The sequence below is a fragment of the Lissotriton helveticus genome, chromosome 10, assembly GCF_964261635.1.
Source record: "Lissotriton helveticus chromosome 10, aLisHel1.1, whole genome shotgun sequence".
Taxonomy (NCBI): Eukaryota; Metazoa; Chordata; class Amphibia; order Caudata; family Salamandridae; genus Lissotriton; species Lissotriton helveticus.
The window spans coordinates 430672299-430686841 of NC_136071.1; the positions used below are offsets into that span (position 1 = coordinate 430672299).

The following is a 14543-nucleotide window of genomic DNA, read 5'->3' on the forward strand; positions in this document are numbered from 1 at the left end:
ATTGATAACGTACTGTGTCTTAAAAATCCTCTCTTTGATGTCTTATTGTATTATTTTGTTTGTATTATGGCTCAATTGATTTGCCAATTCTCAAAGAAGTTTTGGGACTAAATAATGTTTTGTAAAAGAAATATAACCTCTTGGACAGAACCAATTGTTGTTGCATACCACTAGATTTTCCAGGTTCTGGGGGATACTGGGTCACCCCATTATTCTTAATAGGCACCTACATTTTAAAACAGCTCTCAACAGAAAAATAAAAAGTCAATCTTTTCAATCAGATTACAGGGCATTTGCTAAAAGAGAACACGCTCTCCTGGTTCTCATTAGTTATGATAGAAAAGGTCCCCAAAAATATATCATGGGAACCATTTTCACCATATTTCAAAACAAAATACCTGCATCTCCGGATGGGCTCCTTTTAATCACTAGACTTACTACGTCCATGGACAATTAAAACCGAGTATAAAACATGTCGATTATGTGGCTTTCTCATGAACCGATAAACCACCTGCTCTACATATATACCGTCTTTGAGGATGGCAGAAGATTTCTTCGGCATCTGTGGATCAACGAGGGGTCACATACATTATCATTTGCTGTGAGTCACTTATTGAATAATCCCCAGTTGCAAGTGGTCACCAAATGTATAACATTTCTGGAGATAACAGACAAACTATTAAGAAAAAAACCAGAACCCTAAAAGAAGCAGTGACTCAGCTGCGAACTTCTGTAGCACTAAAGATGAATTGCATTCAACTAAGAAATACGGGCTACATATCTGATTTGATCCAAAGCACAGATGTTTATTAAGGCAGGGAGAACAGGAACAATGAGCCTTTCTTTATATAGTCTAATTTCGAAGATTTTATAATTTGTTTATTTTAAATCACATGGTCGTAATCTGAACAGTGCAAAACACTGTGCAATGCCCACATCACTAAGTTATACGCTGCTTATTGCATTGCATTTAAAATTATTCACATTACCAGCATTTATTGAACCTGTATGATGATAATTCGATCGCTTTGACTAATCATTTACATTTCTGTAAAAAATGAGGTCTCGATCATGCTATAATTTTACTTGGCACTTCTGCACTTTAATAGACTTGATTGTCAATAAAGTATATTTTTATTTGATTTGATAACTATTGCATTACTTGTTCATACAACATTAAAAACAGTTGAGCATCATTGGTGAGGTTTTCAAAAATATACAATGGTCAAACGAAATGGAAATGGTTGGTATCCTGCTCACTTAAACGTTATTATTTCTGGGAGAAAGGGTACATAATTCAAAATTTAGACGCATGAACTATAAGCGTTATACATTTCCGTAGAATTCAGCAAGAGCATTTGCTTGTTAAGCAAGTTTTTATGTAGAAGTTGTTTTTGTTTGTTTTTATGTTAAAAGAAAACATATTATATATATTGTGTAATTTGATAAAAACGAACCTGAAAATAAATCAGGACTTTTAACATTAGTGGGAGATTTTAAAATGTTGCAATCTATATCTGTCCCTTTTCTTTTCAAGGACACAACAATGCTCATATCAGTCGGTGGAATGTGTCGCCCAGATGGAACGCTCACTGCTGCGTCACAAAGAAACCATGGCGTTAGCTTGGAGACGCATCTCTAACGGTTCTGATGCACCATCTTTCAGCTCGCGCGTGAGGGTCATAGGTGACATAACAATCACTGCGCTCGCTGTTAAAAACACACAGCGGCCGCGGTTAGTTCTTGACTTTTCTTGAGGGAGAGTCGTCAGCAGAGGTGACTGGTTACTTCTGATTGAGGTACGTTTTATGGACTCCCCCCTTATCTGTACCATTAGTCTTTATTTGACAGCTGAACTGTGTCATATATTTTAGTCTCACACTTTATTCCATCCCTTCCAGGTCAAATTCTCTGAAAAGCGACAAAGGACACAGCCAGCGCAAAAGAAAGAGAGAAAGACAGAGTGTCGTAGTAGAAAGAGGGGGCGAGCCAAAGGGGAAGACCTAGGCTCCTTTGCCACCTTATGTGGGCCCCACGGCAGAGTGCGGGGGAGGAGCAGGCCATCCAGAGCATGTGAGTGGGCTCAAAATAAGCGGCTGGGGCTGGGGAGTGTTGATAAAATGTGCATTGTTCAAAGCCTATCTGCGAAACTGGAAAAAATGATTTCATTTACAGTGTTTTATCGTCTCCTATTATAATATGCAGCACATTATGGTTGGCCTGTGCTTTTAAAATATGCAACATTTTGAAAACATTGATTAAAGTGTGTCAAATGCTTGTACGTATGAGAAAAGTATCTGATCATTTGTTTTCATTTGACTGTATTTTTCGATTCCCGTGAAAGCCTGTCTTGTATGAAAACTAGCCTAAACCGTAGCGAAGGCTGTTCTGGGCTCAGGTGTCTTTGTGTACCATCTAGACCGGCTCCACTTCCGGTTACCACATTTTGTCCAATCCAATGGTATGTGAAGCTTTCACCGTCCCCACACACACTACGGGCCTCCCTCGAGAGGGCAATGTCTCTCTGACCGACCTGAGATATATACACAAAGGGGTGATGCCCAGAGGAAGTACAGAGCTCGTGGGCAGAGATGATAAAGGGCAGATGGGGTAGCGGGTAGAAGGGTTAGAACGGATATGGGGCACTACAGGATGTTTGTCAGAGGTGACAGGGCGTTGTGAGGGAAGGAGCTAGAGGTTGAGGGAAGCCATTGTGGAGATGTGAGGTAAGAGGTCAGGCAGGGAAACAAGAAGGCGGACAGAGGTGAGACAGGACAACAGGGTAAGTGCTGCTACTGGTGACAAGAACAATGGCGGGAGAAAGGTGATATAGGTCAGCAGGAGAAGGAGGGCTGGACTTGAGGTGAAGTACAGGAGGTCGAAGACCACAGGGGACACAAGGCTACTGGTGTTAAGTGAAAAGAGATGAAAGGAAACTGCAGAGGGAGGGGCTAGAGTTGAGGTAGGACAGTGGGGAGATGTGGCATCCTTCTATCTTGGTGTCCATGACTACAGGTAACATAGTTCCACATGATGTAATGTATTCCAGAATGATTACTGGGCAGTTATCCAGTAAGCCTCTTTGTGTATGGTTGTATCTCCCTGTACCTGCTTGCTATTAAACAGCTTTTACTTGAATATACATTGTTGTGCAGTCCTTACAACAATGGCGACAAGATGGGATTAATTTAAACCTGTTGGACGGAACCTGGACTGCGTTCCCCTCGACAATATTATTATTATTTTTTCTTTTTTAAAGAAGAAAAAAGAATATATATTTTTTTCTCTCTCAAATACTCTGTTTACGGGCAGTAGTTTTGACAAGCAAGCAGAGCACACTGTCCGATATTAGCGAAGATCTACAATTGAAAATTTATAAAAAAAGAGAAGATTCTATTGACAAATAATTGAAGCTTAACATCTGAGCGGAGGAAATTGTATTCATTCTTCCACATCCTCGGAACCTTCTCTCGGCGATCCTGAGTAAATTTTAAAGTATATTTGTAAAGGGTACCTTCAGATGGTTGTCGCGGTTGAGTGTGCATCTTTCAACCCGAGGCGACGTTCCATCTTGAGACGCAGATCACCCGAAGCTGCGTGTTCTGACTTGCCGTGTGCTGAACTTGCACAGGCAATAGAACGCAACGTCCGATATGCTGCGTCTAAACGTGTGATGTCATCACGCTAAGGTCATCTCCTACGTGGTGGCCATTTTGTGTTATTTTTTTTTTGCAGTAAATTCAAGTATTTTCCCTTGGACAAGGTACTGAGAGAATAAGCCCAAATATTGGAATTGGACACAAAGCTTAGTTAAATTTAAACATAAACAGAAACAAATTATTATAAAAAGTATACAAATTTTATTAAAATACATAAAAACACATAGTCATTTCTTGAAAAACATTTGTTCCAACATAAAAAACACAATCTTAATTCATCTGTAGTAAACACATTCTCATGTAAAAATCAATCATCTATATATTAAATTATCACCTAGTGGGGAGTAATTATGCAATAAAGGAATGCAATAAAGGGAAAAAAGGGGGGAGAGACACACAGAGACAACAACAATTTGTCATAAAAGTTATGCACATCAAAACCCTTGTTTAAAGCTCAACCTAGACCCGCTTCATTTTGTTGTTCTTGGGGTGAGCTAAATTGTTTGATTGTGCACTAGTGGGCGTCGACGCGTTTCGATGGACTCTTTCAATCGTGTGCCATCTTTGTCAAGACTAAAGGTTTTATGTCTCTCCTGTTATGTGGCACTGGATGGTTGCCTCATTCAAAGAATTCCTGTTGGTAAACATATTTAAGATCAATATTTTCCATCAAACCACAGGTTTATCATTTGTATATTACAGCTATTCATTTTTGAGAGTCTTTACATGTACTCAGTTGTACTGATAGTTTGTACAGGTTGTTAAAAGTTCAATTGCTCTCTACTGGGTTAACCACTTATTCTTATATTCATTTCTCATCAGCCTTTTTTAATTAACATACACTTGGTGAACATAACTCTTGTCTCCATCCTAACACGACACATCTTTACTCTTAGGTCATACATGATGATATAATTCCAGGTCATACATGATGATATAATTCCAGTATGTGGGCTTTTGTTGGGGAATAGACCTCCCACCCGCAACAACTCTTATTTCCGAACAGGAGAATATTTGTTAGAGGGATTCCTATAGGTACTACAGCCACCTCCCCATTACGCATTTACTGATTTCATGTCCCATGATTGCACTTTTAAATGGTAATCACTCATACTCAATTTCGATTACCTTATAACATTTCCTTTTTGTCTGGCTGCAGATTTATTTCAAATTTGGCATAAAATAGCATCTCTGTTCTCGATTTAGTCTGCAAAAATAAAGTTTTTTACGTTTACACAACGTTTGCTCCTACTCTTCTGGGTTTTATTGACTATATATGTTCTTTTATTACCTGGGGGTCCTTTTAAATGTTGCTCTTTGGGTACCTTTGTTCAAATTTTTTCAGGTGGTATTGACACGCTATTGCTCACCTGTGGGGCGATATACGAAGGATTTGGTTTTATTTACGTTGCGCTATTGAGGAGATGTTACTATAAATCACATTTTTCAGGTTTAATAGATGTACCTTATTGCAGGGGATGCTAGTTGGGTGGATGTTGGTCTTCTGCACGACTGTAGGGCAAGAAATTGCCGTCTCTTCATTCACCTTTTTAGAGTCTAGAATGCAACAAGTACCCTTTAGTCCTTGTTCGTGACTAATTTTTTATATTCATGTTAGGGTATACCGCTTAATAGAACCTACCTAGTCTCAGCGTGCGCTGATTGTTGGATCGGGTGGGTTCAGATACCATCTTGATATTCTCGCGCTCTGTTACTCGTGCGCCTTCTACAAATAGATTGAGGAGAAGCATCTTATGTTGTTTGTTTGATCTCTATATAGGGTTTTGGTTTAAGGTAGGGGGTTGATTTTCCTTACCGTATGGTCTTCCGGTCTCTGCTTGTCCGCACCCGCGTCACTCGTGTCAGCTTTCGTCCGACTCCTCCAAAAGGAATAGTAACAGGCACCACTTGCTAATGCCCTATTTGAACTACGTTTTTTTGCAACCAACTCATCGACTAAAGGAAAATCACTGGTACAAGCAACCAAGTGGAAATAAATAACCGGGAACAATCCTGAAGAATAAAGGTAACCAGCATTTCACTATTAATGTGGATTTGAATCCTATAATTGAATATTTGTTTGGGGAGAGAACATTTTCAGGATCAATTACCACAAAGATTGAAATATACAAAGTGATTTTATATACATTGTTCAGTAACAAGAACCATTTTGTTATTATATCATAACAATGGCCTCACAATCTACTGGGCTAGTTACATTGGTTCCTTTCCTTCCACGTCCCAGAGAACCTGCAATTAACCTGCAATTAAGTGGTGTTAGAACTGGGGGTCTCTAGTTGGCAGAGGTAGGTACCACTGTCCAAATAGGGACCCTTGATTCTAGTCAGGGCAAGGAGATAACCCTCTGAGATAACCCCTGCTCACCCTCTAGGTAGCTTGGCACGAGCAGTCTAGGCTAACCAGAGGCAATGCGTAAAGTATTTGTACCAACACTCACAGTAACACAGTGAAAACACCACAAACTGACTCCACAACTGTTTAGAAAAATAAAGGTATTTAATCTAAACTACACAAGACCAAAACGACACATACACAGTTCAAGAATATGATTTCAAAAGAGTTCTTGAGGTTGCGTTAAAATTCTTTAGGTTGCAATAGAATTCTCTACGTTGCGACAGAATTCTCTACTGATGCGTGAAAAGTTCACAGTTCACAGTTGCGTCACGTTTACTCACAGTGCCTTTTTTAGTTGCAGCAAAGTTCCAAAAGCAGAAGCTGGTGCAGTGGAAAACAAGCGATGCGTTGCTCCTGAGACCCTGGAGAGGCGATTGCGACATCCCCGCTGCAGCAGCGGGCGTGTTGCGACGAATCCGTTCTGTATGGGGAGGAAGGCCACTTGTATGGATTCTGGTGCGTAGGTTCCGAAGGAAGTTTGTTCTCGCAAAGGCACGATGCGACGATCTCGTAGGGGCTGCGACGATCTCCGGGGCGACGATGCGCGGTCCGGCGGTGATCCTCTCTCTCGCAGCTCCTCGATGCGATGATTCTGCGATGATGCTCGCAGCGACGTGATGTGGTCCGCAAGCAAGAGGTGCGGCGATCTCACCCAGCGACGACAGGCTCTGCGACGACACTCGCAGCGATGTTCGATTTTCCCGCACCGGTCTGGTGCGTCCCGCAAACGAAGGATGCAAATCTTCTCGCACTGTCGAGGATGCGCTCTGCAAGCGAGCACTGCGACACTTTTCAATTTCAAAGGTCTCTCAAGCTTAGTTTCAAGCTTCCCAGCACAGGTACAACTTCCAGAGGCCCCACAACTGGATCAAGCACTCTAGGAAGGACAGAACTCTATCAGCAGAGTTCAGGGAAGCTGGGGGTGAAGTCCTTTTGTTCCTGGGACTTCAGAACAGGGAGCCAGCTCTACTCAGGCCCTTGGAGATTCCTTCAAGACAGGGGACACAGCTCAGCAGCAAAGTCCTTCCCCTCTCCTTGGCAGCAAAGCAGCAGGTCAGTCCAGCAGAGCAACAGCAGGACAGTCTTCCTTCTTCAGTTTCAGCTTTCTCCTTGGCAGAGGTTCCTTCTTGATTCCAGGATGATCTAATTTTCTGTTGTCAGGGGTCCTGTACTTATACCCCTAAAGTCTTTGTTCTCTCTGTGCATGTGGGCCCTGAGCCCGGTCTGAACCAGTTCTGGGTGTTTCCTGAGTACTTTGTTTTGCTGGCTTCTTCTTTCCTTTCAGAGTGAGGGGCAGGGTCATCAGCCGCCCAGCAGGAGGGGGAGCCAGCATTGTGGAAGGCAGGCACAGCCCTATTCAGGCCCAGGTGCTAACTCCTTCCACCACTCCAGTTGCAAATGCAGTCATTCAGCCTAGGGCTGACTCAGCCAACCTCCTGGGGAATGCCCAGCCCCTGTCACTCTCAAATCAGACAGTCAATACACAAGCAGACCAAGGCACACAGAAGGGTCAGACAAGAGAACAGCAACTTTCTAAAAGTGCTGTTCTCAAACACAGGATTTAAAAACAACCTTTCCTAAAAGATGTGTTATTAAATTCTGAGTTCAGGGATACTAGATACTTATGTCCTATCTGGTTCCTATGGGAAGAAATGCTGTTAACCACTGTAGCCAGCATCCCCCATGTTAATCTATGGAGCCAGATAGCCTTACAATAGTGAAAAACGAAAATGGCTGCCATTCACTATCAGAGCATGTTACCTGCACTAGTACATGCTCTACCTTTTACATACACTGCACCCTGCCCAGGGGGGTACCTTGGGTCTTCCATAGGGGTGACTGATGCGCACAAAAAGGGAAGGGTTAGGCCTGGTCAGTGGGGACACTGGCCAGGAGGACATGGCAGTTTCTAAACTGCATACAGGCACTGCAGTGTCAGGCCTGAGACATCATTTTAGGGCTACTCCTGTGGGTGGCACAATCAGTGCTGCTGGCCCACTAGTAGCATTTGTCATCACCAGCCCTGGCACACCCAGTGCACTTTACTAGGGACTTCATGGTGATACAAATATGCCAAACATGTATATCCAATCAGAATAACACTTTACATAGGGAGCACTTACACTCTGGCACTGATCAGCAGTGGCAGAGTGTCCAAAGCATCTAAACCAGCAAAAAACGAAAACCAGCACAGCATCAAAAATACAGAAGGTAGAGGCAAAAAGATAGGGGAAAACCACGCCAAAGATGCCAGGTCTAACACGTGTCCCCTCCAGCTGAAAGTGGGGAGAACTACCCACCCGCTTGGGAGTTCTCTTCACTAAGGCGGAAAAACCTGGACAGACCATCGGCATTGGCGTGTTCTGTGCCAGGGCGGTGTTCCACCGTGAAGTCCATTCCCTGTAGGGAGATGGACCACCTCAACAGTTTTGGGTTCTCACCCCTCATTTGCATTAACCATCTGAGGGGCCTGTGGTCGGTCTGAACACGGAAGTGAGTCCCAGACAGGTAGGGCCTCAGCTTCTTTAGAGCCCAGACCACAGCAAATGCTTCCCTCTCAATCGCACTCCACCTCTGTTCCCTGGGGAGTAGCCTCCTACTAATGAAAGCTACCGGCTGGTCTCCTCCCTCCTCAGTGATTTGTGAGAGTACTGCTCCCACACCATGCTCTGAAGCTTCTGTCTATACTATGAACTCACTGGAAAAGTCAGGTGCCTTGAGCACCGGTGCTGTGCACATAGCAGTTTTCAGGGTTTCAAAAGCAGTCTGGCAGGTTTCAGTCCAGTCCACTCTTTTGGGCAATTTTTTGGAAGTGAGTTCTGTCAAGGGGGCGACAATGGTGCCATATCGCTTGACAAACCGTCTGTAATACCCGGTGAGTCCTACGAAGGCTCTCACCTCTGTCTGGGTCTTGGGGGCTCCCAAGCCAGAATGGTATCAATCTTTGCCTGTAGGGGTGCCACCTGGCCGCTCCCCACCTGGTGTCCCAAATACACCACCGATCCCTGCCCTATCTGGCACTTGCTGGCCTTGATAGTGAGTCCTGCTCTTTGCAGAGCCTTCAACACTTCACAGAGGTGTTGCAAGTGTTCCTCCCACGTGGAGCTGAACACAGCAATGTCATCCAGGTATGCGGCGCTGAATTCCTTCAGCCCGGACAGTACCTGGCTAACCAGTCTCTGGAACGTGGCAGGGGCATTCTTCAACCCAAAGGGCATGACTCGGAACTGGAAGTGCCCCTCTGACGTTGAAAATGCTGACCTCTCTTTGGCCCCATCAGTTAAGGCAATCTGCCAGTACCCAGAAGTCAAATCAAATGTACTGAAGTACTGGGCAGCTCCCAACCGATCCACAAGCTCATCAGCTCTGGGGATGGGGTGTGCGTCAGTCTTCGTGACCGCATTGAGCCCACGGTAGTCCACGCAAAACCGGAGTTCTGGAGGGCCACCGGGCACAGCAGCTTTCTTGGGCACCAAGACCACTGGGCTAGCCCAGGGGCTGCTGGAGGGCTCAATCACCCCTAGCGCCAACATCTTGGAAACTTCTTCCTTGATGCTGGCCCTGACCTTGTCAGCTACCCTGTAAATTTTGTGTTTCACAGGCAGACTGTCTCCAGTGTCCACATCATGGACGCACCAGTTGGTGATACCTGGGGTCATGGAGAACAGGGAGGAGAACTGACCCAACACTTGGTGACAGTCCCTCTGATGCTCTGGGGTCAGGGTGGGCGAGAGGACCACACCATCCACTGACCTATCTTGCTGCTTAACTGCCAGGAGGTCAGGGAGAGGATCACTATCCTCTTCCATTCCTGCATCTGTAGCCATGAGCATAGTCACTTCAGAGCTCTCAAAGTGTGGTTTGAGGCAGTTCACATGCAAGACTCTCAGGGGCTGCCTGGGAGTCCTCAGGTTAACCAGGTAGGGTACCTCACTCTTCCTTTCCACCACCTCATATGGCCCAGTCCACTTGTCTTGGAGCGCGCAAGCTCCACTGTCGCCATCAACCACACTTTCTGCTAAGGTTGAAATTCGACCAGAGTGGTATTCTGGTCGTACCATCTTTTCATTTCTTCCTGGCTTGCTTCCAGGTTCGCCTGAGCGAGCTTCCTGAAGCGTTGTGTCTGGTTGCGGATGGCCAGCACATAGCTGAACACATCCTGGGGGGTTTTCCCACGGGACTTTTCCCAACCCTCCTTCACCAGTGAGAGAGGTCCTCTAACAGGGTGGCCATACAGGAGCTCAAAGGGACTGAACCCTAAGGACTACTGAGGCACCTCCCTGTAGGCAAACAACAGGCATGGTAACAAGACGTCCCAATTCCATCTCATGGGCTCCGGTAGGCCCATAATCATACCTTTCAGGGTCCGGTTGAACCTTTCAACCAACCCATTTCCTTGAGGGTGGTAAGGAGTGGTGAACTTATAAGTTACCCAACACTCCTACCACAGAGACTTCATGTACTTAGAGATGAAGATGGTACCCCGGTCGGAGACCACCTCTCTGGGGAACCCCACACGGGAAAAGATCCCCATCAATGCACGGCCCACCATGGGTGCTGTGATTGTCCTGAGAGGGACTGCTTCCGGGTACCAGGTGGCATGGTCTACCAAGACCAGGATGAACCTGTTGCCTAAGGCTGTCTTGGGGTCCAGGGGCCCTACAATGTCTATGCCCACCCGCTCGAAAGGGGTGCTTACCACTGGGAAGGGCTGAAGGGGTGCCTTCAACTTCATTCCAGTCTTGCCACTGGCTTGACAGGTTTGGCAAGATCTGCAAAAGGAACCAACGTGCTTTCTCATCTGGGGCCAGTGGAAGTGGGTGACAATCCGGTTCAGGGTCTTGTCTTGCCCCAGATGTCCTGCAAGAGGAACGTCATGAGCCAGACCCATTAGGAAGTTTCTGAAGCGCTCGGGTACCACCAGCACACGGGCTGCACAGGGCTCAGCAAACTTAGGCTCGCTATATTGTAGGTCATCTTCCCAGTAGATAAAGTGATATCTGGCTACTCCACCTGCTGCCTGATCTATAGCCTGTTGCCGCAGACCAATGAGGGAAGGGCATTCTTCCTGCGCCTGGCAGAATTCCTCCCGGGAGGGACCACCTTCCTGCTGCCAATGGGTCAGCTCAGGTAGGTCTCCCAGTTCGGCCACCTGTTCCCCTGTAGGTTCCAGGGCATCCCCCTCAGGTTCTGCTTCCTCCTGGACCGTGGGAACGGCTGGGGCTGGTTTCCCACGCCCTCTGCCTCTTCCTCTCCTGGCAGGTCTCTGGGCCACTGTTTCAGGCTCCAGTACTGCTGAATCACCCTTACTGGCTGCCATAGCACGCGTGGTCACACAGATCCACGCAGGCAGACCCAACATCTCCAAGTGAGTTCTGTGTTCTACATCCTTCCATAGAGAACTCTCCAGGTCGTTACCTAACAGACAGTCTACAGGCAAGGCATCACTGACAACTACTTCCAAAAGACCAGAGACTCCCCCCCATGCAAAGGGAACACGGGCCAACTTGCAGAGGTGCACTGAGCTGTCAGCGGCCACTACCGGGCAGAGTACATCAGGGATAATTTGCTCTTCAGACACCCACTGACACTTCACGGATGTCACGTTGGCTCCTGTGTCTCTCAGAGCCTCAACCTCCCTTCCATTGATGGTCACCTTCTGCCCATATTTCTTAGTGTTAGAGGGCAGTAAGGTTTCCTGGACCACCTCTTGGTCTCCTAGAGAGGCAAGGGTCATAACTGCCAGCTCCCCCCAGTCACTAGAAACCAAATCCCCTCCCAAAGCTACACTAGCTAACGCTGGGGCGGGGGCACCAGTGGGTGCTAGCTTCTTCTTGGGACAGCTTGGAGCAATGTGGCCCACCTCGTTGCAGTTATAGCAGGTAGGGGGACCTTGGTTATCCCTTCTGTCTCTATTGTCCCGCCTGCCCTTAGGGGGCCATGGCTGTCTAGGTTTGGGGGGTTGGGATTCCTTTCCCTGGGAACTATTTTGGGGCCCTTGTGAGAACTCCTTTTGGTTACCCATGTACCCCCCACTCTTCTGCTGGGGACCATGCCCACCTTTGGCCGTGGTACCCACAATTCCTCTGTGGACCCTGGTACTGGTCCAGCGGTCCGCCTCCTTAGCAAGCTCAATGGGGTCTGTCAGCTTGCTGTCTAAAAGATGCTGGTGCAGCTCTGGAACACAAAGACTATTCAAGTGCTCCCAACTGATTAAATGCAACAACCTCTTAAAATCAGTTACTTTACTGCCCTTCATCCAACCTTCCAGTGCACGCGAGTACAAATTCACACACTCCATCCAAGTCTCAGACTCTCTCTTCTTGGAGTTTCTAAACTGCAGTCTATACTGCTCTGGAGTAAGGCCATATGTTATATTCTTATTTAATGTATATCCCTATAAGTAGTATGGTTATGGTCGCATGCCATTGCATGCGACATGTTTTTATTTAATGGTGTTCTATATTCCACATGTTGGTGGAACTATGATGCTGTTTTGCTGAGAGTCAGTTACAGCTGGACTCTGATGCATGAAGATGGATTGCCGTGCTGCCAATAAAGACACATCATATTTTTACTACATTTTCCTGATTATTTAACAAAATATGGCGACGAAGGAAATCACCACTAAGCAGCACGGAATTGGGTGGTGTTGAACCCATCTTTTCATCCTTTTTTCAAATTTTATTGCAGTCTTGGTATGTATTTTGAAACATAATTTTCTCTTAATGTACTATGATTGTACCTGCGGCTGAAAGGAGTGTTACTGTGCTCTGATTGCACCTGCGGCTGTATTTTACTCTTAATTTAAACAGACTTTGACTTCATTTTTCTTAGTGTTTTGTACCGTGTCATATTTAAACATCCTTTTTCTTAAATCCTATTTTATCCTCTGTGCGCGACACTCGTTTAACATTTTTTTTAAAAATCTGATGTTTATTTACCTGTTTATTGACTTTGGGACACACGAAGAGTTTCAAAAGTAAATACTTTCCCGATGTTCGTTTTCGAGTGTCTCATACTAGAACTGCACATGCGCAATGATTTCTGATGACGCATAGCGTTCACCGCGTCTTCACGTTCACTACGTCACACGTACAGCGGCCATTTTGTTATTATTAACTTGTTGCCCTGGTAACGCAACGTATTTCTTTTGCCGATATAGAGGACTTACATACTTCGTTTTTCGACACAATTTTGGTACAACGCTTGGAAGTAAGTGATTGTTCATTTTAATTTTTTTTGTGGGAATTTCGAAAATTATATTTTTAAGACTACCTACACCATATACTTTATTCCAGCTACTGGCAAAATACTATCATCAATAGTTTAGTGTCATAACTATCAGTATAATTTACAAATGAATATGCAATTTGATCCTCCTGCAAAATTTTTACAACTCAAAGGAGATCCACCCATGCCTTGGGCAAGGTGGAAAGAGGAATTCATGACTTATATGAAGGCTATTGATGGTGAAAGAATGGGCTCTGAGAGGAAGAAAAGCATTATTTTGCATTGCCTTGGTTCTGAAGGACAAGTCATTTTTAGATCATTACCCCAAATAATCTCTCAGAGTGATGGAGGGGGAGATTCCATGAATGTTTATACTGAAGCCTTAGCAAGACTTGAGAAAAGATTTAAACCTAATGTCAGTATTGCTTTGAACCAGTTCAAATTTTACACTAGGAAACAGAAGGAAGACGAATCTTTTGATGACTTTTTAACATCTTTAAGATCTTTAAGTTTACATTGCAATTTTGGTATAATGACAGATGAAATGATACGAGATCAGATTATCGTACATGTTAAATGCAAAAAGATACAAGACAAACTTTGGGTTATGGGTGATCCCAATCTTACAGCGACGATTGCAATAGCTAAAGCTCAAGAACAATCTGACTTATGGATGAACACTATTAGGAATAACACGGAGAAGAAAGTTCCTGAAGAAGAAGTTTGTGTTATAAAAAATAGACAAGATAACAAGCTAGTTGCTAATCAACTTTCAACAAAATATACTTCATTTAGACCTAAACAATTTTTTACTCAAAAACCTAATGAATTTAGTAATATTCAAGGTATATGTTTTAGATGTGGAAACAAATCTCACTATGCTTCTTTTCCAGGTTGTCCAGCACTAAAGAAAGAATGTAATTTCTGTAAGAGAATTGGTCATTTTAGCAATATGTGTAGAGACAAACGCACACAAACTCACAATAAGGGTTCTGTTTCTTTAGTAGTAGAAGAAAACGTAAATGTTATTAATGATATTGAGTCACAAACAAATGGTTTTGTAGTATCTATCATTGATGACCAATCATTATTACATCTTAAATCACCTAATTGCATTTTCAAGATTTGTGAAAAGGAGTTGTCTCTTATGGTGGATTCGGGTTCACCATGGACTATTATAACACAAGAATATTTCAGCAACACTTTAGCCAAGTCTGAAATGTTAGATGAAATTAA

General features: G+C 44.5%; 1 long non-coding RNA gene across 2 annotated transcripts in view; it reads left to right on the plus strand.

Moving 5' to 3' along the window:
- The first annotated feature begins 1675 nt into the window (after window positions 1–1675).
- Window positions 1676–14543, plus strand: part of LOC144784254 (uncharacterized) — an 88950-nt gene continuing 76082 nt past the window's right edge. For both annotated transcript variants that reach the window (XR_013601624.1, XR_013601623.1), the window contains exons 1-2: window positions 1676–1799; window positions 1902–2073. This is a non-coding gene — a long non-coding RNA (uncharacterized LOC144784254). The remainder of the gene's footprint in view (window positions 1800–1901; window positions 2074–14543) is intronic.